A 27358-nucleotide genomic window follows, 5' to 3' on the forward strand; every position below is an offset into this window, starting at 1 on the left:
AAACTATATTTGATCTTGCAAGTTGGGAACAACTAATTGTTCATTTTATTTTACCTAATTTGATGACAGTTCTACAGTAATTTGTAATCAACCTAGGTAATCAACAACTAGATCCATTTAATTGGTGATGGCTAGTTTCTTTCTAAAAGTATCCGCTATGATATGTTTGTGTAAAATTTCTTGCAAACTCTACTGATTTTTCTTGGTCTGCATTATTTTTGTGGAGGATCTTGAGGTAAGTCACTTAGCATGGGTTGAGTTAGTTTTATTTTTTTATTATTTGGACTCTGGAATATGTATGTAGCTGGATCAATTTTTCTATTGTGATAAGATGTAATAAGCACCTTAAAAAAGATCTCTAAATATACATGTTCAGAAGGAGATATAAAGAGATACATGTTTAGAAGGAAAACAAAACAACATTTACATACCCTTGAAGAAAATTGTAGAGCTAGGGCACAACATGACAATGAAATTACAAAGTAAGGGCACGACATGGAGCTAAAATGGAAGACTGAGGGCACAACACCAAAATCGTAGAGCAAGGGCATGAAAATGAAACACAAAGATGACAAGGGCATGAAAACCAAATCATAAAGTAAGGGTGCTGCAATGAAACATAGAGATCACAAGGGCACAACAACCAAATCATGGATAAAATGCATAACAATAAAATGCAGAGATCACAACAACGAAATCATAGAGCAAGGGCATGACAATGAAATGTAGAGATATATATCATAAGAATGAAATCCACCAAGCACAAGGGCACAATAATGTTTAGAGCTCTCCACCTTCTTTCGTGCATAGGTCTCCACAAAAAAAAAAAATAGGGAATGATTTATATCATTTTTTCTTCTTTTTTGTTTATACTTACGTTGGCATCACAATTACAACACTTACGTTGGTATTGCGATGATGTCAAGAAAATTTGCATTACCATGCCCTTGGTGGAGATCATTGAAGATCTAGGATTTCATTGTCATGCCCTTGTGAGCTTTGCATTTCATTTTCATGTCCTTGTGATCTCCTTTCCCTTGCTTTGTGATTTTGTTGTCATGTCGTACCCTTGTGATCTCTGTGCCCTTTGTAGCACTACAACATTTGGAGTCAAATTGTGATGACAATTTATGATGGCAATGCAATTTTTGGTATTTGGGCCCAACTGTAGTAGTGCTTGATCTATAATTTTCTTCAAGGGGAGAAGAGGTACCTATGTAAATGTTCTTTTCTTTTCCTTCTAAACATGTATGTCTTTATATTTAGCCCAGCAAGAGATCACAAGGGCATGACAACAAGATGTAGAGATACATATATGCATACATGTATACATGCATACATACATACATACATTTTCATATGCAATTTTGTCACCTTGGAAAGTTGTATTTGATGTTTACTCAATCAACAAGAGATAATATAATTTGTATGTAGAAATTTTTGCATACTTAGTTTGGTATGAATAATTTCAATTGAATTCATCTGAGGAGAGTGAGTCTACTCATGATGATAATGGCTCCATGTATTGGGTCTTTAGAGGAGAGAGCCTTATAAAAGGTTAGATGGTGGGGTAGGAGGAAGATGATTGTGTGAATGGTTGATTGGACAAGTTGTAGAAAATCAAGGTGCCAGTTGCAAGTAGTTTCATTAATTTGATAAGGGAATCAACTTTGAAAGCAGAATGATTGAAATTGGCATGTCCATCCTCATGATAGATGTCTCTATCTCATAATAGAAATTTATCTCAAATGACAAGTGACAACATATTAAATATATGGAAAATCAGAAGAACATTCACCTATAATATTTTTTATGGACAAAAATATAATTTGGTGGAAGAGCCATGAGATATGTGGCTCCACATTGTGGCTATTCCATTGTCTAGTAGTGGAAACTCTTCACATTAAATATGAAGATCTTGAAATTAAAAAAGATAAGTATCAGAGATCTATATTTGTGTTTTAGTGATAACAAATATATAGTCTAATTTTAAGAAAAATAATAGTCTTAAATGTATATGATTAAATAAAATAAACAAGAGTAGTAGTTGTAGCTCTATAGTTCTAATATTATTGATTGTGTTAAACAAAATTTTCAATAAAATAAGTATGAAGTAACATAAATGGATCATTTAATTGATCCTATTATGACTTAATTTGAGTGCATCTGCTCATTACCTAGATGATATTATGCACGAGATCTTTACTCAATCACCAAGAGATAATATAATCTTTAAGTACAAATTTCTTCATGCTTAGTTTGGTATGAATAAATTCAATTGAATGCAAGGATAATTGCTTGTGTGATTTGAAGACATGAATGATTAATTTAATTTAGCACAAGTACTATGCAAGTGTGTATGTGTGCATGTAAAGTAGTTCACATAGTAAATTTATTTACATACATACATGCACATATGCATACAATCATCATAATCAGTTATCCTTGAATTTGACCAAAGCTATTATATATGAACAAGAGATACATCTTTAGAAGGAAATGAAAAAAATATTTACATAGGTAACTCTTCTCCCCTTAAAGAAAATCATAGAGCAAGGACACGAGGATCACAAGGGAATTGCAACAAAATCCTAGATCTCCATTGATCTCCACTAACATTTAGAGCTCTCCACCCTCATTTGAAGCTTTCCACCCTCTTTTATGCGCAACTCTCCACAGTCAATCGAAACAAATGGGGAATGATTAATCTCATGTTTTCTTTTCTTTTTTGTTTATAATCCATAATCCACAATCTACAAGATCTTTTTGTATACATACATACACACATACATACATACATACACATATATATACATACATATATACATACAAACATGAAAACAACAATTCACTTTCTAAGAGTTGACAATTGTTCAACAAAATTAATGTTCTACAAGAAAATGCATTTGAAGGTACTATGACATTAGAAACAATAGTTAAATTGGTGTAGTTGCTAAATAACTGGCTTGATTACTTCATTGTTATATGATCCAATGGCAATGTTAGTTATTATTTTGACATACATGAAAACATTATTATTATTCATTATTATATATACATACATACATGAAAACAACAATGCACTTTCTAGCTTGTGTCTTCAATCTTCTAGAAGGATGAGGTGAAGGTTGCGGTAGAAAACATGCAGATCCTAGCAGATCAAGTACTTGACCTGATCAAGGCTACTTAGCTAGTTCTTTACTATCATTTCTATTGTCTTTTTGTTGTCTTTCAACTATCTCTTTGCTATTTCTTTCAGCAATTCTTACTATGACCTCTTTTGTGTTCTTTTTGGAGGACTGTCTCATGTTTGCTTCTACTCTCTCTATCTTTTTCTAGTTTGACTTATTGTAAAAAAAAATCGGGTCCTTAAAACCTTTTTTTACTTAATCAAAACAATGCACTTTCTAAGAGTTTACAATTGCTCAAAAAAATTAATGTTTTACAAGGAAATGCACATGAAGAACTAGTAGCTTTGAAGCAAGAACATGGTGTTGAAATAGTACAAAAAGTGTTTGACATGAGAGGTCCGCAAGTGAGGGTGTTGACCAATCTTGAAAACTTGAATGCTGAATGAAAGTTATTGATGATCAAACACCTATGCTAGAGTTACAACACAATGTGAAGTTGATTTTAGATATGGTAGAGGTAGATATTTAGAAGTTTGATAATTAAAATTTAAGGAACGAGAGCAAAGGAGAAGAAGCGGCTTTAAAAGGAGATTGCATGATAGAAACAATAGCTAGACAACATAGAGGATATTATGGGAGCCACTAGATATAATCTAGGAAGTGTTTCAATATAATATGACATTGGAATCACTTTCAATTGTGTTTGAGAATTTACAGTCCAAATATCATATTCTTATAAGAGTGTTTCAAGTATTAGCGTAGTCTCCCTATGATGAGCCCAAGTATCAAATGCTTATAAGAGTGTTTCAAGGTTGGGAACCCTTCAACATCCTTTCCATGGTTTAGAGGTAATGTCATTGTGGTAGAGGCTTTTGCAAGGGAATGAGCCTCATGATTATGGCATTTACATAGAAGTAGAACTTTCTTCTTCAACTCCTTACACTCAACTCTTAACTAAAGTTATTTTTCAATTCCTTGCATATGCAATTTTATCACCTTGGAAAACTATATTTGATCCTGCTAGTTGGGAACAACTAATTGTTCATTTTATTTTACCTAATTTGATGACAATTCTACAAGAATTTGTAATCAACCTAGCTAATCAACAACTAGATCTATTTAACTAGTGATGGCTAGTTTCTTTCTAAAACTATCTGCTATGATATGTTTTTGTAAAATTTCTTCTGAACTCTACCCATTTTTCTTGGTCTGCATTATTTTTGTGGAGGATCTTGAGGTAACTCACTTAGCACAGGTTGAGTGAGTTTTATTTTATTATTATTTGGACTTTGGAATATGTATGTAGCTGGATCAATTTTTCTATTGCAATAATATGTAATAAGAACCTTAAAAAAAATGTCTAAATATACATGTTTAGAAGGAAAATAAAACAACATTTACATACCCTTGAAGAAAATAGCAGAGCTAGGGCACAACAAGACAATGAAATCGCAAAGAAAGGGCACGTCATGGAAAGAAAATCGCAGAGAAAGGGCACAACACCAAAATCATAGAGCAAGGGCATGGAAATGAAACACAAAGATTACAAGGGCAGGACAACCAAATCATGGAGTAAGGGTGATGCAACGAAACATAGAGATCACAAGGGCATGACAATCAAATCATAGAGAAAATGCACAACAACTAAATGTAGAGATCACAACAACAAAATCATAGAGCAAGGGCATGACAATGAAATGTAGAGATATATATCACAGGAATGAAATGCACCAAGCACAAGGGCACGATAATGTTCAGAGCTCTTTACCTTCTTTAGCATGTAGTTCTCCACAATCAAAAAAAATAGGGAATGATTTATGTCATTTTTTCTTCTTTTTTGTTTATACTTATGCTAGCATCACAATTATGACACTTACATTGGTATTGCGATGATGTCGGGCAAAATTGCAAAAAAAAACATGAAAATCACCACAAATTAGACCATCGTCACAAATTACTATCTCAATTTGACCCCAAATGTTGCAGTGAGGTTTTTTGACATCGTCTTACTCTTTTTTTAAATACTTGTAGACATCTTCCTTTCAAAGTTAGGGCACATTTTTTCATGCTCAAATTATCCTTCTTAGTCTTGAATTCAAAATTTGAATTCCAAGATTGCTTCGTTCATACAGGACCTCTGAACCCTACACCTAGGCTCTAGGTTGGTTGTGCTGGCAATCTCTTCGAGAGTTAATGGTGGCATGTTGTCCTTGCTTACTTGCACCATTTATCTTTTTATCTTTTGTCACATCATCGGTGAGTCATCACATTGATGACTTGGATCAGCTATAGTCTATATCTAATTTCTTATGCCAACATGGGTGTGCCAAAGTGTATGTTGGTGTGTTTCTCAAACAATAACTCTAGACTTCTTTCTTTTGATACTTCTTCTAATTGATTGTTGCATATTTTCCCAAATAGATGTTCTTGGCCATCAATGACGACACTCAACACTCAACACTTGTCTTAGTCTTTTTGGTGAAGATGTATGTGAGGTCAACAATCTCCCCCTTTGGCATTGATGGAAAAACATTACTTACCAACATTCCCACTCTTTGCATAGTTAGTTATCATGCCTTTGTCTATTCTTCTTATGCGTTCATGTTGAATGGACATATAGATCAACTTGATGATTTCAATGTTGATATTGAAAAACCTTTTGCTTGACATTTTTGGAACATGACTTAAAATTCTACCATCCCAAACTCTACTCTCCCAATACTTCACAAAGTTATTCCATATTAGCACAAATTGTTTACCACCAAATGGATTAGCCTGCAAGGAGAAAATCCTAGGAGCAAGATCCAACAAGCTTCTCCAAGACACTAACTTTTGATGTTCCCCTAGTCTCATCGTAGGCAAAATGGTATCTGTCAGATTGTCTAAACTCTACCACATAGTTTGATAATATTCTTCTTACCACAAACTCTCGAGCCTCCCTTTTATTCTTCTTACTAGGACCTAATTTTTTTCCTCCCACATCTGGTTTGACAACATTCTAGGTCACTTTATTGACAAAAATAGGCATTTGTTGCTTAACTTTTCTCCTATAATTCATAAACTACTAAAGTTGCTTAGAAGAAGAATCCATAGAGTTTAGCTTAACCAACACTTCTGACTCTTGACCCTCTAGAGAAAAACAAGTATCTAAGACCTAAGAAATGATCTTAGTCAAATTAGAATAAGAATCAAAGAGAACTCCCAGAGATTTTGGGAACACACCACTATCAGGAATAAAGCCTAATGCAAAAGAAGACGCCCCTATGGTTCTTTGCGTACATCCAATATGCTACACTCCATTGCCATTTTTCCTATTCAGCAATTTTAAATTTGAACTAGCATCACCATCATGCCCTTCCACAAATCCCTCCGAGCTTCTCATTACTTCAAACTCTTCAAGATAATATTGAAAAAGCCTTAGAAGTATATAGTCATGCATTGAGATCCACACTCAATACGTGTTTGATTTGATATAAAGAAAGGTGATGATTTAATTTGATTTAAGTCTACTTTATATTATTAGTTTAAACTTATTTATTTAAATATAAATTCATTTATTTTAATCTTTATTTAATTGTCATAATAATAAAAAAGAACATAAGCGCACTCTAAAGAAATAACTTAAATTAACTTAAGTTGAATTTCTTGTGTTTAGGTCACCTGCCATTTTGACTATTTCTTAATATAAAAAAACATAAAGCTCACTCTAGACAAGTGATCGGTTTGTGTTGACTTGTTCCAGCTAATCTTTCACACATTCACTTCACATCTCTTTCAATTCATTTAATTTTGCACTTATGAAACATTTTCTATGTCGTGTTTGACTGAACATTGACAACTCCTGCCTTTGGTAGAATACTATTACATTTATTGAATGCAATTTTTCAATTAGATTAACCAATCAAATCAAAGAATTTAAAAGTTTAGAACTTACAATGTGCATATCTATTTTTCATTTTTCCTTAGTTTATAAATGACATTTTGTGTTCATTCTATTGGACCATACTATTTTTGGTAGGGAGAAAAACCATTTTCCTTAACAAAAATACACATGTTTTTCCAACAACAATGATGCCATGCATTAATCATAGCTTTATCTTTTTCACAATTGTGACAAACTAATTGGAGTTTGCAAAAATAATTATTTTATCTTTCACCTCACTACCTAAGACATAAATGCATGTCTAATCATAATAACTAAATAATTTTTGTTAGCAAAGATTATAAATATATCAATCTACTATTTTTAACATCTTGTGAGTTTAAGTTTATTTAAAAACTTACTTAAAAACTAATTATCATATCATTTTAAAACTTATTTATTTAATTTATTCTTCATAATAATTTAAAAGTATTTTATTATAATTTTAAAATTAATTTTTTTATTCTAAATTATAATTAAATACAAAAGTATATTTTTAAGAATATAATTATTTAATAATTTTTTTAACTAAAAAATATTTATAAAATTTGTTACAAAATTTTTTTAATTTAATTTTTAATAATTTATATTTTCTATTTTGTGGGTGTGTGTGTGAATAGGACTCTTTTTCTATTAATAAATATTATACTAAGATTATAATTCACAGAAAAGGGTTGGGGGATACAAGATCACCACATGAGAATTCACACAGCCGAAGCTCAATCAGATATGACACTTACAATCTTCTCAATGGAGAAAGCGCTTTGACACTATTTGGAGTGCTATTATAAAACCCAAGATTGCCCATTTTGCTTGGTGTCTGGCTTAAATATATTTATTAGTTTTATGTTGTCCCTTACTTTTGTCAATCGTAAAATGCTAACTTTTTTCACACTATGTTTAACTAGATATTTGTTTTCAATCTTGTTTTAATTCTTTTTCACATTTTAATATTTGTAAAACTAATATTATTCTTCAAACTTACTAACTATTTTGTTGACTTGAATCAAATAATCAACAATTTATTTATTTTAAATATAATATTTGAATTTATATCGAAAAAGGTAGAAACAAATACTTTATTGATTTAACTCAATTTTATAATTGTTAATTAAATATTTTTTGAAATAACATAATCCTTAATCTATTTTTTTAAAATTATTTTCCAACTATCTCTATTCATTGTCCTATCTCTTCATTTTAGCAGGGAATTTGATACAATGTGTCTCTTATTAATTTCATCTCTTTCTCTGTTCATTTTTTTCTACAAATCTTTTAGATTTGTACCATCAATGAACCATTGTCATTCTTGAGTGAACATATGTTAATTCATCTCTCCTTCTATGTTCACTTTTTTCTAGCAATTTTTTTTTTGTCTTCCACAAATTGTACCATCAATAGGTCATCATCGTGCTTGACTCGACATATATTAAATTAAGCTCTTTCTCTGTTCACTTTTTCCTACCAATCTTTTTATTAGTTCTTGCCTTTGGCAGGAAATCTATTGGATCTCTTCAATTTCTAAATCCAATTAATTTGTATAATAAGATTTCAGAATTATTCTAAGATCAAAATTTATTATAAAGTTCACATTTTCATCTTATTTAATGAAAGAACAAAATACCATTAAACTGAAATCTTATTAACTCATGATGAAAAAGGCAATGAAAAAATTCATTTTCCTTCAACAAAAATACAACTATTTTTTTAACACCTCTATTTAATGCAAGCATTAATTGCAACTTTATCTCTATTAATCAATGCATTAATTTTAATCTTATCTTTTCCACATTTGTGACAAGTGGATAAACTTTTTAAAAGAAGATAATAGTTTTAATTGATGTTTATTTTTGTCATTTGTAAAATGTTATTCAAGTATAGATATTTTAATCAAATATAACATTTTAACTCTTTTAAATTGTCAATTTTTAAAAATTATTTTTTATATACTTTAATTTTATATTTATTTTAATTTTAATTTATATATAGTTTAAATTAGAATTTAATTATTTTTATTTTTACATATCTAAACGAATGTTTTTAATAGATTTTCTTTTATTTTTTATTTTTATATATAACTTTATTAGATTATACATTTATTTAACATATATAATTTTTATTATATTGATATTTTTATAAGTGTGTTTGGTTTTTTTAAAGCATAAATATTATTTTTAAATTAATTTACGTTTATTTATTTTTATGCATTAGTTAGGAAGTAAATTTAATACCTTTGTTTTTAATCCCTTCTTCGATACCCGTTTGAATGCTTCCCACGCTATTTTATAAGGTCAATTAAATGTCAAAGTAATTGGTAAATTAGTAATTAGTCAATTAAATAGAAATTATGCTTTATTTATTTATTAAATTGGTTTTCAAAAAATTCGCATGCATGTATTTTATATTTACATTACTAAAAAAAAATACAAAGTTTGAAAAACTTTATTATGTCCACATCATGCAATAACTCTACTATAACAAAGTTCTCAAATTCTCATAGCTTCTAAGATTCTGAAGATTTGAAAATATTACATTAAATTGCATGTATAAAAAAATCTACTCGTGTGCATAAGTGTGATTTTAGTAATTAAAAAAAATCTTCAAATTTCTAAAATTTTCCTGTTATTTTCAATTTTGTTGCTATTTTTACAACTTTTACTCTTTAGAACATTTAATTAAGCAAAACTTATACATATCTTTTGAAGGAAGCAATTGAAAGTATAATATTCATATTTATTTTTAATGCAACCCTATTTTATGGTTATTATTTTTTTGCACAATGCAAATTGAACAATCATAAATATATTCTTAGAAATTATAAAACTTTTAAACAAACATTTCATCTCTCACAAACTCAACTTCACAGATCTCTAGACTACGACATATTTAATATCTTGAAATCATCAAATTCGGCAGAAACTTTGACGCTTGCGCCTCTTGTTTCATCCATCCTCCTCTCTTGTTTCATCCATCCTCCTCTGTTCACCTTTTTCTACCAATCTCTTGGTACTAGCTATCCTCCAACAAAATCCCCTTGCCTAAGTGTTACATACAATCCATATCCATAAGGTCCCATGACACAACTAGGAAAATAGGATGACAAACAGAATGCCAGCGCTCTGATGTGATAACTTCGCTTTTCTCGGTATCATATTTTCTGGCATCCTTGACCGTAGGCATGCTGAGTCCAAACCGCGCCAAACTGCGTCATCTTAACCCGTCCTAACTGTAGTTAGGTAACTGCAGTCAAAGTTTCCCTAACTTTGACTAGTAGATAACCACATGTCTAGGGTTTCTTTCAGTGGAAGTTTCCCCAAATGGACGCAGCTACAAAACCTTCATTCTGATCTTTTGTCTTTGCAAAAGCTGAACATATTATTGGCCTTCACTTGGTGCAAATAGCATTGAGATAAATGGTCCTGAGAAGAATGTGAAGGAGCATCAAATTGACATCAAATCAATAAAATACTAGTGTCTGATCCCTCCATCGCGCCACTTCGCCTTTTTTGGTAGGGTTTCTTCTTCATTTTTGTCTTAATATGTTACTATTTTAGCCGCTGAGTTTGGTAGGGTTTTAACCATGGACAGGGAGCATAGATAGGGAGTTTATCTTAATATATTTCTGTCTTTGAACTTCATGAGCTTGTATAAATGGCCAGATTCAGATGCAGAGTATATGAGTTCCACTTAATATGCCTTCAATCCATAAAAATTTATCACCATTTTTTAAAATGGTATGCAAAGTACTATTTATTTGTATACCAGCACCAATAATTGTCTCATAAAAGATGTGTGTACGATATCTTCTTTGAAGATCCCTCAATTTTAGGTATTGATCAAGTAGTTTTTAATTGGCATTTTTTATAACTTTTACAAGAGGAGGCAATGTCAAGAGAGGAATGAGAATAGATGTAATTCTTTGTCTTCCAGGTAATCTACTTATCACATCTGTATTTGGAAATCATGAATACTCTCTACAACATATATATATCGTATTTGATGATCTTCGCGTGTATGATTTTTTCCACTTTAAAAGGTAGAGTTTATTTTTAAAAAAATTAGTACTATTTTATTAATCTTTTTATAGCATTAGAATCAAGAAAAAGGTAGTAAATATCTCGCGTCAAAGATCTAGAGGATTTAAAGAGGGCCATTAGATTTGGAGAATAATAAACTTGCTGAAATTGGTTCTTTAGTTTTTTTATCCTTATTCTTGAAATGCACTTAACATCTTGATCATCACAACATAGTCAAGATGATCCAATCTTTAGCATGAACATAATGATGATAAAGATGAATAAGAAGATACCATAGAATAGGCACATAGGCACATAGGCATATAGGCACAGGACAAAAAAGGCATAGTGGTTGAACCTAGGATGTAGCCTAATGATGTAATAATAAACTATTCTTGATATAATTTAAATCATAAGCAAATATATCATCTGTGATAGAGTATTGCCCACCATGAAAGCTACAACTCCATAATGCCCATTAATCCTTTCTTGCTAAAATACCTAGATCACACAATAAAAGTAACAATTTCATTTAGAATCATGAAATTTCCAAAATCCATAATGATCTAGCTGAAGATAATTCCATTTAGTTCAACCAATAGATGAAAACGTCAAATCTTCAATCTTTAGCACATGAATTTACCTTCATATATTCAACAAAATATGGGAAGCCTCCAATAGACATGAAAGTAACAAAGCCAAAAACGAATGAAGCACTAGCTCCTCTGGCTTGAACACATGTTGTACATGTTTAAGTGAAAAAAATGAGTAGCACAAAAAATATGTCCATAAAAATCTCAAGGCTAACATGAAAATGAAGTCTTACTAGTATGGAATTATTGGATGTACCAACATTTGAGTACATGGTTCCAATACAAATTGTGAGAAAAATGTAGATGACAAGCTTGAGCCCATAATACCCAACATTTTTGCTCATATTAATAAATGACCTATGCATTAAAATGTAACACTACACCAAGAAACTAGCTTTGTGCCCCCTGAATTTGGCATCGTTCTCTATGCAAATTAAAACCTCAAATCACAAAATTCTTCTACAAATTCATTTCCTTCAATATCAGAGTAGTAAGATTCAAAACAATGGAGCTTACAAATTGTGTTATTTCATGTACTCCTATGCTGCCTGATGATGCTCAGAGTTCTAGTACTTCTCCATGAGAGTTTGGGTAGCTTGGCTTGTTATGATTTTGTCGAAAGGGTCATCTAATATCTTGATCTAATCACATGAACAAAATCTTAATCTTCATGAAACAAATACTTTACAATGAATTCTAAGATTCACAACATCAAATTAAGATCCAAGATGTAGAAAGTACCCACAGTGTCATTGATCCTTTCAATGTAGCTTCACTTTGTCAAAATTTGAGTTAATACATCTCAAAAAGTGATCAGATGGGTTATGGAAAGGTGGGCAAGGAAATCGTGCTTGCTCACAAATCTACAAACATCACAACAGTTCTTATCTGTGAGAATCCATGAATCCAGTTTAGATCAGTATTCAATACTATATGAATTATCAATCAATCTAGCAATTTTTTTAATGGGGAATTTTCATATGAAGGGTATTAAATAAACACATTCCATCTAGGGAAAACAATATATTTAAAAATAATAGTTCTAACTATCTAAAGTTGTTGTATTTGTTTCTATTTTTTATGCTTAGACCTTTGCTAGGTCACCACTCTACAGGTTTGAGTGTTTTGGTTGATGCTTTTTCCTTGTTAATATGCATGCTATTATTTCATAAATGATAAATAGTTTTGATTTATATAATACAAATACTTTTTAGATAATATTAAGAGTATTTACTTATGTAACATAAGTATGTATATAAAGAACAATCTGAGTAATATGACTTTTGACCATTGTAGATAATACTGTTAGATTGTTGTGATTCATTTCAAATAGTTTATAGAATTGACATTCATCTTGTCATATTCAGGTGAAAATGAAATATAGTTTAATAAATGAGGGAAGCCATTGCATAGTATAGATTGGGCCTTGTATTTTTAATGATAGAGAAACATTTAATATCCATTGAATGTATCTACCAATGACCTCAATTGTCAATAGAAATTTCCAAACAATTCATTTGTAATAGAAAGACATCCATCAACTTATTCTTCAACCACACTCTGATCCAACTTTAACTCCTCTACAACTTCAAAAAATCTTGTTCCTAGATTGGTAGCAGTAACTCAAATATTATTAAATATGACAACCAACCATTATAGAAAAGTATTCTTACCTCGCATGCCTAAGATGTCTTTCCAAAGTAAACAATTTTCCCTCTAGAGAGAAAGTAGAGACTATCAAAGAGTTCAAACACCTCACTGCTTGGTTGATGAACTGAAGCTATAATAGTATGCCCATCCCTGGCCAAATTCTTAATATTTGGGTGATATAAAATTTAGATGTGCTACAATTAACAATTTGCTACATATCAATACATATAGTTTTGAATTAGGGATAATCAATAGTCTGCCCAATTTGTCATAACCACTACAAGTTAGTATTCTATGGTCTGCAAAGAACAATATATTCATTAATGGAATATTATGTGGTCTATGAGGAATAGTTAAAAAATCATTAAAACCCTCTCTATTGTTATTTTGGATGTAGGATCTACCACTAATTAAGAATTAGAGTGACTGATTCTTAACTATCTAAACTGCTTGTTGGTTCATCCAAAAACAACAACCTTGGCCCCATGAGGATTTCCAAGCCAATGCTAACTCTTCTCTTTTCTCCACTACTGATTCCCCTCAAATGCAAATTTCCAATAGGAGTGTTGGCACTTTCTTGAAGACCCATTTCAACAAGTGTAGACTCCACTAGTGTCGATTTCTCTAACCAGGGCATCTTATCAAGGAGTCTCAAATTAATAGAGTATGCTATAGTCTTCCTCATGGTCAAATTGCCAATTAGAGTATCATCTTGAGATACATATGCCTACAACCAAACATGGGAGAGAAAAAGGTATTTAACATCAAACATAAAAAATTCACCCGAAACTAACTCAGCCCCTGTTAAGTACTATTAGGGAGCAACCTATGATCAAATCATATTGTTGTTCCGAAGGAGAGATTTTGCTTGCAGTCGTTTAGCTTGATAGATTCAAACTAAAATGCATTAGCTACCAATCTAACTAATTTCCATAAACAAATAAAAAATGTAAAAGGTATCATCAATAGTATGATATGCAACAAAATTCCATCAAGAATGTAGCTCCATATAAATACATAAAAAAATGGATAAGTTTAAATATAGATAGATATAAAAGATTGGAGATAATGAAGCAATAACTTCTACTATGTTCTGTTAAAAGGCCAGTAACCCAAAACTGTTAGGATTTGCAGGGCATTGAATGTATCAAGAAGCTGTGTTTAGTAACAGTCCAATTATATTATTGTAGATTGTATAAGATGTTCAAATTAAGTGAGAAATTAAAAGAAATCAGCGATTCACTTCAAGCACCCTACATACAGGAAAGAGTGAAGCCTTCTGTGGATATGAAAGAGGTGCTCTATAGCAAGGAAAGAGCGGATACGAAAAAGACACTGGAAAGATGTAGTGGTTTGAAAACACCCAAAAAATAGATTATCCTTTGAGTATAGAGAACAATGTTGAAAATGTGTAATTCTTTTTATTTCCTTTCTCAGGTGATGTAGGAGCATCCAAAGGTATAAGGGCAATCCTGTATCACCAAAAAATAAAATACCTAGACATAATTTCAGTTTCATTTGTTTTCAATTCTGGATATCCATTTGGGTCAAATAAAGGTTCCAACTCTCACAGTTCCACTATTAGTGTTTTGGGTTAGAGTTTTTAAGCACCTTGGGATACGCAAAAATGCCAAAAAAATAGGACTATGTAATTGAACCATAATTATAGTTAGTTAGAAGGCGTAAATTGGTGGGATGATTATAATTGTAATTTAGAACATTCTAGAAAAAGAATCAGGTCAAAAGGCCCCAAGGTTTGAAAGTTATTGCAGTTTTTGATTTTTGGAAACCTTCTAAGAATGCTTCAAAGTTAGGTCAGGGGCATTAAATGACCTTGTACAAGGCCAAAAAATGGGGGATGAGTGAAGCTCATCTATAGGGCTATAGAGAACTCCAAGAGCTTTCCTAAAATGTAAACAGTTCATCAATCGAAGCTACGGTTCAAAAGTTATGCCTCCTGAAAGTTTGGCTACTGTTTCTGGATTCTTCTAATTTTTCGCCGACTTCTAATGTGACTTCTGGAACCTTCTATTTGGGCGGTGGATGCCAATTGACACTTTCTAGACTGTATTCCTAATCCTTAACCCTTTGGGGTATATTTAAGAACATTTCGGGCATTGTAAAAGGCAATTCGGAGTGGAGTTTGACATGAGGTACTAGAAGGAGAAATTATCTCCTGTTTTATACTATTGTAAGCCCAAAGGGCATGTTTTGAAGTTTGTTTCTCTGTACTAAGTGTATTAGCATATTTTCATAGTTAATAAAGTTTTTTCCTTTCCTGTTGTGTCCATTTTATTATTGGGCTTGACCCCATCAAGTGGTATCAGAGCAAGGTTTTTCTGAGTGTGTAGATAGAGCGCTGACTAAGAGGTAATTTGCACTAGGATTGTGTGGTTGTGGGTTTGAGTTAAGAAGATGCGCCACGAAGAGGGCGTGGTGGAAGGGTCGGAGCTATTAATCCTGAGGAGGTTAGAGCCCTCCAAATGCAAGTTCAAGCATTGCAGGAGAAGCTCAGTAGAGGAACAAATATTGCCACAGGCGACGAAAGTGAGGACGACAATGAAGAAGAAGAAATTGGACAGGAAGGGGAAGTTGAAGGGGAAGTTCCGAATCAGGCAGAGGAGAGGCTTTTTAGGGCCATTACTAAGTTTGGAAAAAGACCTACAATTGATGTGGGTGTATTTTCAGGAAATCTGAAATTGGATGAGTTGATCGACTGGATCAATGAACTGAAGGAGTACTTTAAGTATGAGGATATCAGGGATCCAGATAGGGTTAAGTTTGTAAAGGCCAAACTGAAAGGCCATGCCAAAATCTAGTTGCAAGAAGTTCAATTGGAAAGAAATAGAAGAGGAAAGGAGAAGATCACAAGGTGGGATTGCATAGTGGACAAACTAAAGAAGCAGTTCATTCCTGTGGACTACGAGCTTGATTTGTTTAAGAAGACGCATGTGTTAAAGCAACCTAGAAAATTAGTCTACGAATATACGGAGGAGTTTTACCGACTTCTAATTAGAGCAGGGCATGCAAAAGCAAATAAGGAGAAGGTTGCTTGTTATATCAGTGGATTGCGACCTAGCATCCAGGAGGAATTAGGTCTGGTAAGAATGACCAGCATTGAGGAGGCATACCAGTTTGCCTTGTGAGTTGAAGAGAAGCTAAATAAAAGGTTCAAAGGGAGACAAAGAGGGCGCGGTCAAGGAAGAAGAGGTAGTGGTAGCTCATCTGGAGGCCAAAACGAGACCCAAAAGAAAAATGAAGATGTGGGTACTAGTAGGATAAAGAAGGAGGGTCTTTATGAGTGGCTGGTCATGCCCTTTGGATTGACGAACACCCCAAGAACCTTCATGTGGCTTATGAATGAGGTACTTAAGAAGTTCTTGGAAAAATTTGTTATTGTTTATTTGCATGATATTTTAATTTTTAGCAAGACTTTGGAAGAACATTTATTACATATTCGTAGTGTCCTTGAAAGGTTGAGGGAAGAGAAACTATTAATTAATCTGAAGAAGTGTAGCTTTGCTAAAAAAGAATAGGTCTACTTGGGATTTTTTGTATCACTTGAAGGTCTCAAAATGGATCTAGAGAAGGTAAAAGCCATCTTGGAATGGCCTACTCCAAGGTCTACTACTAAGGTAAGATCATTCTATGGTCTGGTTAGTTTTTATAGGAAGTTCATTAAGAATTTCAGCGGCATATGTGCACCCCTTACTGACACAATAAGAGGGAATATAAAAGAGTTCAAATGGATTGCGACAACTGTGAGAAGTTTTGAAATGCTGAAGAAGAAGGTGACAGAACAACCTGTGTTGGCACTTCCTGATTTTAGTAAGGTGTTCCAGGTGGATTGTGATGTTAGCGGCAATGCTATTGGGGCTGTATTGAGCCAAGAAGGTAAGCCTATTGCATATTTTAGTGAAAAATTGAATGATGCAAAGAAGAAGTATTATGTTTATGATTCAGAGTTCTATGCAATAGTTCAGGCCCTAAAGAAATGGAGACATTATTTATTGCCTAAGGAATTTGTTTTGTATATTGATCACCAGGCATTACAGTACCTAAATAGCCAAGGTAAATTGAACCAGAGGCATATGAAGTGGGTAGAGTTCTTGCACAGCTATACATTTGTGTTGAAGCATAGAAGTGGAAAGACTAATAGGGTTGTAGATGCATTGAGTAGGAGGCAGTTGTTGCTTATAGTAATGCAAGTTGAAGTAGTTGGGTTTGATGAACTCAAGAATTTGTACCCTAAGGATCCTGATTTTGTTGAAGCATGGAAAGCTTGTAAAGAGCCTATTACTATCGACAGAACCAAGTGGCTAGACTATTTGATTCAGGATGGTATGTTATTCAAGGGTAGTCAATTGTGCATTTCAAGGAGTTCCATGAGGGAAAACTTGATTAAGGAGAAACATAGTTGAGGGATGGAAGGACATTTTGGTCGAGATAAGACCATTGCCATTCTTAGAGAACAATATTTGTGGCCTCAAATGTCACAGGATGTGAAGAAGTTTGTACAGAGTTGCCAGGTTTGTCAAGTGGCCAAGGGATTTAGTCACAATACTAGACTATATCAGCCATTTCCTGTTCCATCAAAGCCATGGGAGGACATAAGTATGGATTTTGTTTTTGGATTGCCGAGGACACAAAGGGGTAATGACTCAGTATTTGTGGTGGTTGATAGGTTCTCCAAAATGGTACATTTCATCCCATGCCACAAAATTCATGATGATGTCCATATTGTAGACTTGTTTTTCAGAGAAGTGGTAAGACTACATGGTCTCCCAAGGAGTATAGTTTCTGATAGAGATACTAAATTTGTGGGGTATTTCTGGAGAACATTGTGAAAGAAGTTGAGAAGGAACTTGAAGTTCAGTTCTACACATCACTCGTAGACTGATGGATAGACTGAAGTGGTAAATAGAAGTTTGGGGAATTTGCTGAGATGTTTAGTTGGGGATAAGCCCAAGGGATGGGATTTGATTTTTCCACAAGCGAAATTTGCTTGCAATAACTCTATAAATAGGAGTACTGGTAGATCACCATGGAAAATTGTATATGGAAATAGCCCAAGGATTGCACTAGAATTGAGGAAGATGGAGCAAGGGGAGAGGACAATTGCTGAAGCAGAAGAATTTGCTGAACATATCAAGCGTCTACATGAGGAGGTCCAGGCACACATTACCAAGATGAATCAATAGTATAAAGCTAGGGTTGATCAAAGGAGAAGACATAAGGAGTTCCAAGTAGGGGATCTAGTCATGGTACACTTAAGAAGAGAAATATTTCTAGTAGGTACTTACAACAAGCTGAAAATGAAGAAATTTGGCCCCTACAAAATTCTAAAGAAACATGACTCAGGAAATGCATGAGGTGGAGTTGCCAGATAGAATTCATATTTCTCTTATCTTCAACATTGCAAACTTAACAGAGTATCATGATGATGATGCAGATGAGGGTTTGATGTTGGAGCCATGTCCAATTCCTACTTCTAAGAAGGAGGAGATAGAAGAAATTCTGGATAGTTGTGTGGGCAGGAGTACTAGAAATAGGAAGTATGAAGAGTACTTGGTTAAGTGGAAAGGACGACCGATAGAGGACTCAACTTGGATATCAGTAGCTGAGGTTTCCCATTTGGGATTTCCTCTACCATCCATCTGTTGGCATTATATTGTATTTGTCATTAGTGACAACACTTACTCAATTCTGAATGATTACTGAGTCCATCACTCAGTCTACAGTGTCTACCGAGCATTCAGTGGTTACCTTGTAGGTTCATCACTTAAGTAGTTCATATCGAGCATTCATAAAGCTATCGAGTGGGTGTGTAGCCCAACAATATCTACTGAGCTTCACAGTTTACATTGATCATCTCAGTATCTACCGAGCAGTCAGATTGTGTCATGGGAATCCAGTGTAAATCGAGTAATAAAAGTGTAGTGTTTATCAAGTGAAATCAAGGTAAATGAAGGATTCATCTTTACCGAGAGACACTATATCTACCGAGCCACCTGTGGTTACCGAGTTCAGAACTATGTCAAGTGATTAGTATGGACCATGCCTTCACTTCTACTAAGTGCATGATGATGTCGAGTAATGTAGTAGATGCCGAGTATCAGAAGGTCACCGAGTCAATTCAGTGAACCCGAGTTATTTACTATTGGGCTGACTCAGTAATGTTTTGTTCATTTGTGTTTTAGCCGACCTTGCAATTGTAATTATTGGAATGGTATATATGTAATGTATTATATCATTTACTATGTATGTAAGAGAGTATCAAAAGATATACATGTAATGTTTTGAGAAGAATGAAGCGAATCAGCAGAAGAGCAGAGTATTCAGCAAGGTCTACAAGGAGTAGTAAAGATTCATCAGTCACAAGAGGTGATCTATACTTCAAGGATCTAATCAAAAAATCAAGTTTGTAAGCAGATCCATTGTTTCATCCTAACAGGTGAATCAGTTTTGTAAATCCTTTAACAAGGTAGACTTAACAGTCTTTGTATAAATCTCCTAATAGAGTGCATACTTCACTATATGTTTGTAAATCCTCTAACAAGGTGGACCTAGCAGTTCTTTGTGCTCCTAACATGATAGATCACCATAAGTGGTCAATGTAAGTCTTAACAGGCCAACTTCATACTGCAGTAACGAAGTTTTGTGGGTATCATCCCCACCCCAGTTTTACTTTCTATTTGCAAGGTTTCTGGGTTACCAAATCACTATGTACATGTGTTATGGATATTTGATTTCTCATATATGCAGTAGATTAGATGAATGAATGGTGAATAGTATATATGGTTAAAGTGCTGAATTTTTTAAAGTTTTGAGGTTACTGATTCACCCCTCCCCTCCCAGTAACCTATCATATCTTGAATATTTCCAACAATCAAGTGACAGGGTCACTTTTCAATCTACCTTGGGTGTCTAATGCAAGAGCATCCAGAGGTATAAGGGCAATCCTATGTCACCCAAAAAAAAAATACCTAGACATAATTTTGATTTCATTTGTTTTCAATTCTAGATATCCATTTGGGTCAAATAAAGGTTCCAACTCTCACAGTTCCACTATTAGTGTTCTGGGTTACAGTTTTAAAGCACCTTGGGATACGTAAAAATGCCAAAAAAATAGGACTATGTAATTGAACAATAATTATAGTGAGTTAGAAGGTGTAAATTGGTGGGATGATTATAATTGTAATTTAAAACATTCCAGAAAAAGAATCAGGTCAAAAGGCCTCACGGTTTGAAAGTTATTACAATTTTTGATTTCTGGAAACTTTCTAAGAATGCTTCAAAGTCAGGTCAGGGGCATTAAATGACCTCATACAAGGCCAAAAAATGGGGGATGAGTGAAGCTCGTCTATAAGGCTATAGAGCACTCCGAGAGCTTTCCAGAAATGTAAATGGTTCATCAATCGAAGCTACGGTTCAAAAGTTATGCCTCCTGAAAGTTCGGCTACCGTTTCTGGATTCTTCTAATTTTGCACCAACTTCTAATGCGACTTCTGGAGCCTTCTATTTGGGCGGTGGATGCCAACTGGCACTTTCTAGAATGTATTCCTAATCCTTAACCCTTTGGGGTCTATTTAAGAACATTTCAGACATTGTGAAAGGCAGTTCGGAGTGGAGTTTGAGAGGAGGTACTGGAAGGAGAAATTATCTCCAGTTTTATACTATTGTAAGCCCAAAGGGCATGTTTTGAAGTCTATTTCTCTGTACTAAGTGTATTAGCATATTTTCATAGTTAATAAAGTTTTTTCCTTTCCTATTGTGTCCATTCTGTTATTGGGCTTGACCCCATCATCAGGAGAGCAAGGTTGTTGTATAGAGGACTTCTCCCAGGTTTAGCAGAGATGGCCATGTGAGTGTGACAATTAAAGTCATTATCATTTATAGTCATTTTTACATCATATAGTTCAAATGAATGGTGTGTGAATAGTTTCATTGACTTGCACTTAATTTTAGATACAAAGTGAGAAACCTAGAGCAGTGGATTTTCGATCAAGGGAAATAGTAGGAGATGTTGCAATTCAGGAGTGTGATACTAATGTTGCTGGTGACACATCCCTCAGTTGTAGTGAGGTTTGAATTTTGCATTCATTTTTGATAAATGATGTAATCCGTAGGAAGATGGAACTTGTATGTATTATAGTTACATGCTATAAGTATTTTTTGTATGGTAATGTTTATATGTGTGTTATTGTCCCCTTTGTGTAGGCAAGGGGTCAATATAGAACTGAAAAGTCTGCCCAAAGGAGGATATATTACTACCTTGTCAAAAGTTGTTTTGTTGATGGGGAAAGAAGTTTTAGGACATTGCAAGGATGAACCTGCATAGGTTGCAAATTCACAATCTCCCATTTATTGAGACACCATGTCATGGCCGGCCTTTTGTAAGGAATAGCAAGTGATGTCATTATGAGTCAAAATCAATAGGATACATCTTTAAGAGGGTCAAAAGTGTTGATTACCAAATAAGGTCTGATGCCCAAAGAAGGCATTTATAACAATGTATATGCAAATTGTACAAGGTTTCCTTAGTTGAACTCCTTCTGGAAGAGGGTCTAGCCAAGATTGAAGAGGAAATGTATTACTACAAGAGTGATGAGTTAAGGAAGGAGAGATCGAAAAGGGTTGTAGCACTGGTGAAGAGAAGAGAGATCATGGTATGATCAATTTGATATAATAGCTTGTTCTTTATGCAAAAAATCTATGCAAACATGTGAACCACTTTAGAGAGATATGCTGATATTCATTAAATGTTCAGCTGATAGGCCACTCCATCTTTAGCCACTACGGGTTCTATGGATGGAGTTGTTGAAAGATGAACATATGCACCACCTTCTACCTCAGTTGTAGGTGATAAGAGTTGTGCACAACGATCTCATGCACGGTAGAATAAGTCTGGTAGAGGGAAAATAATCTTTGTAAGTGCTAAAAATTTATTGACTTTGAGGGTGATATAAGGGGGATCCCTTCTATGGGTAGAAGTGAGAAGGTGGAGGTAATGAGGAATGCAAAATATTAAATTTTTGTTTCTGTAAGATTGAATAATGTATTAATTTTTTTAATTTTCACCAGTCATGCATTTTGTGGTTGTGAACATTTTGGTTTGATATCTAAAAAATGGAATGAATGATTTATTGCATGTCAGACATCGACCATGAAAGACACTATTGCAAAAATAATTGAGTGTGCATAAAAGAATGTGCTTTCTCTCCTGGCTTCTGCATGTGAGTGTGTTAAATCAACATTAATGAAATGCAGTAGTGGGAGTAAGTCAATGTTAGGAAAGCACAGACAAGTAATGTTGGTTGATGAAAATGAGATTGAAGTTTGGGTAAGTAGTATGTGGTTGGCATAGGCAATGCATTATTTGAAAAATATGTTATTGGTGTTTTGAATTTTATTATAATCCACTCTTAATGGTAATGGTGGTGCTCAGGGGTTTGCAGGATAGAAGCCTATAGTTGAACATCTTGAAGAAGTGTAATGCTTACATTCAAGTTAGTGATCGATAGAGACCATAGTGTATGAAATGTTGATAATAGAATCCATGTGACTTAATAAATATATTATTTGGTTATATGTAATGCAGGTCGATAGTGGTGGTGCTTGCTTTAACACTCCATCCATGATGGAGTCCCCAGATGGAGATGTACATAATGTATTTTGGATTATTGCCCAAAGGAAGATTGATTTAGAGTGAATGCAATTTGAGAAAGAATTTTTCTACATTTTGTGGGTTGGGACATAGCAAGGAGAGATGTTGTGATGTATCATGATTCTTTGGTTAAGCGATCCATAAGGCTAGTTGGATCTATAAGCTCACACCCATCAAACAATGGAAAACTTGCACCTTTGGAAATGGTCATGGAAAGTCAGATAGATGTGCAAGATAAGTTGCATAGTCCTCATGAATAAGTAAAAGTAACAAATGCATCCTTTTTTCCTATTTGTAAGCAGCAATATAGTCATAATTGGGATAGACAACCTAGGTTTCCTCTAAGCATATTTTACAATTGCAGGGAGTGGATGATGATGAGGTAGGCAAAGAGGAAGTGGTTTGCTCTTATGTTATTGGTCATCATGTAGACTTGCGATGTCAAGGTATATTGGTACGTAAAGGTATCATCGAAGGTGTGGGACATGATGTGATCTGCCACAAGAAACCACTCTATGCAGGGGCTGCAAAAGTCAAAATTGTAGAGGTTCTTCTGTGACCTGTCCTCTAATAAAGATTTGGAGTAGCATAAGGTATTATTTTGTCCAAGCTTATAGTTTATTGATGTCATTTATTTGGAGGTTGCATTCATCCAACTTGTGTGCATAACATTAGGGTAAACTGTAGGACACATCGAAGGTGGCCGAAGAATCCAATAATCGCCTTCCTATCCCTAAACAACGTAGCCTCATAAATCACAAGTTAGGTATCACCCCTCCAATGATGCACAAGAACCCTAAGAGGCACCATAAATTTTATGAAAGAATTTGTTGTGTTGCCCAAAACAGATAGTGGAGGATGGGTAAACTAACATCAAAACATTAGGGATTGCTTTATATGCCATCATGACTAGCAATGGTCTCCAGTTTTTTCATTGAATAGTGTACACAACATTGTTAGTAGGGTTACTAACCATTGTTGATGGCATGGGTCAAAAATCTACCCTTCTTCAATAAAAGTAGAACTAATGCTTATTCCAAATGTGCAATCATTTCCTTTATATTTTTTAGATTCTCTATTGATTTAAGTCCTTATTTCTAGTTCAGTTGGTGCATTCAAACTATGTTTTTTGATTTATGCATGTTGATTTGTTGTGCTTTGTTGTCAATGCACATCAAGGGAAATCTAAATTTGTCTGGCATATTTATCATAATTGGTTGTTATCTGTTAGAAAGGTTAATCTTTCCTTGGATATATTAATTGGGATATTCCAAGGGTCCCTAAATGTAGTTTGTCCTCTTGTACACATGTGGAGGACATGTCATTGTTTGTCCTTTATTCCACATGTAAGGACAACTCTTGTTTATTTCTTTATTTAGTTTATCCTCCTTAAGAGGATTGTGACACTTTGCGCACACCTATTATGAATGTGGCATTCATAGAAATGGGAGTTACAAATGCAACTCCTCTCTCATCTCTATATAAGAGATGCTCCTCCTTCTTTCTTCTACACTCTTAGCACTTGATGTTATTGTATTGAGCTACTTTTGCTCCAACACTCTCTCTCTCTTCTCTAGGCATTTGCCTTCATTCATAATACTCACAAGGGGTTTTCTTTGCTTTCCCCTTATAAATCCTTGTCTCCTTTGTTGAACCATCTTGGTGTATGCTCTTGGAGTTGCTTATCTTATGGTAACATTGTTTCACACTTAACTTACTTGGATTGTTTCTCGTTCCTTGCTCAACATTATGATTTCTTACATGGTATCAGAGCTTGGCTATCTAATCCTTGTTTTAAGTTTTGTGTTGAAGGTTGCCATTCATTGGAGCACACCTTATTTGGAGACGTTATTGAGAGAAGAAGTTTGTGTTGTGATTTTAGCTCATTTTTAACATATCTTGTGTATGCAGGTTTCATATTTTTTTACTAACCCTCTTTGGAAGGCTTGCCGCCAAAGGGTTTTCTTGTTAAATTTCAATTTTTTCCTTGTTTTGGAAGGCATGCCGCCAAAACAAGAAGTATTACATGAGTAAAGTTTTCAATAAGTCTCTAATTTTCTTACTCCTTTTAAAATTTTTTTTTTTTTTTTCCTACTCTTTAAAAACTTCTAATATATTGTTCTATATCTATTTGTTGTATGCTCATGAAAATTTCTAACATACAACATAGATGTTTTCATAGGATTTAATCCTTATAAATCTATTAACATTGCATTGTTTTTTTAAAAAATCTCGCATTTAAATTTGTTTGGGTGGTCGCGCCACCCGCACACCGCCGCGCGCCGCCGCGAGCCATTAGCATCGCCGCGTGACACCTGCGCGCCGCTGCGTGCACATAGCACCTCCGTGCAGCTCCGCCGCCTACAATAAACCTGCATCCTCTACCGCGCACGACATCCACAGTTTCACTGTCTGAGTTTTTCTTTCTACCGCAGCACCACCACTTCCACCACCCCCTTCACACCCCGGGTAAACCCTACGGCGCGGCTTGCATCCAGGCCACACGGCAACCGCCGCCTGCGCAGCCACGCCAGCGGCTTCATCCCAATCTGCTTTCATCCGTTTTAAAAAAAAACTAAATTCCTCCGCCCTTTGGCCACGCGGTAGCCACCGCCTATGCTCCGCTCCCCTATTAACCTCCATTTTAAAAATTCCACCTTGTTTGCCCGCCTTTTCACTTTTTTTTAAATCTTGTTTTATTTATTAAAACAAAAATTTTATAACGTTTTTTATATATCACATTTTTTTAATTCATTTTTTTAAACAAATAAAAATTTTAATTTTATAAATTTTTTTTTTGTTTTCTTTCAAATCCATAATTAAAAAAATATATATTCTTAATTTTATATATATAAAAAAAAAAAACAAAATTTTTTCTCAATTAACAAAATTTTTTTTCTCAATTGATTTTCAAATTAAGGAATTTTTTTTCTTCTAATCATGTCAACCTTAATTCTAGAAATAAAACTTAATTATTCTAATTATCATTCTTGGAAAACTCATATCTCATTTATTTTTCATTTTAAACACCTCTTCGAAATAGCCACTGACCCTTCTCTTGAACCCGGTTCAGCGGCTACCCAAGACGAGAAAGATACTTGGAAAGCTAAAAATGAAGAAGCTTTAGGGTTAATTGGTATTTCCATTATTCCAAATATATATGTGTTAATTGCTCACTGTTCTAAAGCTCATGATGCATGGTCCATCTTGAAAACCAAGTATGACAGTGGAGATGAATACCGCAAAATACAGTTGCAGGATCAACTTGAAGATCTTAGGTATGCAGATTTTAAAAGTATGGATGAATTTCTCTTAAAATTTGATTCTATTAAAAGCCAAATTATGGCCTTAGGTGTTCAATTAGAGGACATTCGTTTAATTCATCTTATTCTTAAAAAATGTCTTCCTAGACAGTTTCAATAGTTTATAACTAATATTCATGCACAACTTGCTATTCCTACTTTAACTTCTTAGTTAACTTATGTTATTTTTTAAACTTTATTAAGACAAGAAGAAGCTAAGCTAATTCAGTTTGGTACCCTTAAATCAACTGAACATGCATTTGTGTCTAGAAATTCAAATAATAATTTTCGTTCCAATAATAATAATAATAATCACAAACAATATAATACTAATTCAAATAATTCCAACAATAAATTTCATGCCAAATATAATAATAATACCAATCATCCTAATAATACTCGTAATACTAATAATCAAAGGAATCATTCCAATTCCAAACCTCATTGTTCTTATTGTGGCAAAGATGGTCATATTGTCAATAACTGTTTTAAAAAGCAAAATGATAAAAAAGCTATGAATAATAGTAACAATAATCAAAACTCAAATCATAAAAAAGGCAACTCTACTGGTTTTAATTTTTGTCATGCTTTTACTTGTAGCTTTAATCTTTGTAGACCTTTAGAATGGATTGTTGACAGTGGTGCATCACAACATGTCACTTCTCATAAAGAAATTTTTGATTCTTTACAACCTGATATTGCTAACATTCCTATTCAGTTAGCTAATAATCAGACTTGTAAAGTTGAAGGATTAGGTGATGTTACTATTCCTAATGGTAAATTGCATAATGTATTATATGTACCTGACTTAAAAACTAATCTGCTTTTTGTTTCACAGTTATGTCAGGATTATAAAGTTGAATTCTACAAAGATACATGTTATATCATAGATCCTCAAACTCTAAAAGTGATTGCTCATGCTAAAATGGATAATGACAATTTGTTTAAATTCCATGAATTTGCTAGTTCACGATATTCTTTACATACTTCTATTGATTTCAATATATGGCATGAAAAACTTGGCCATTTAAATTTCGATTATATTACTTTCATGCAAAAGTATAATATGGTTGATGG

At 33.6% G+C, this 27358-nt stretch overlaps 1 pseudogene; it reads right to left on the reverse strand.

Moving 5' to 3' along the window:
• LOC149555749 (ABC transporter G family member 11-like) overlaps window positions 1-25622 on the reverse strand; it is a 34539-nt pseudogene extending 8917 nt beyond the window's left edge.
• Between the last annotated feature and the right edge of the window lie 1736 nt (window positions 25623-27358).

Source organism: Cupressus sempervirens, chromosome 5 (genome assembly GCF_028749045.1).
Source record: "Cupressus sempervirens isolate cs-2001-9-10 chromosome 5, ASM2874904v1, whole genome shotgun sequence".
NCBI classification, from domain to species: domain Eukaryota; kingdom Viridiplantae; phylum Streptophyta; class Pinopsida; order Cupressales; family Cupressaceae; genus Cupressus; species Cupressus sempervirens.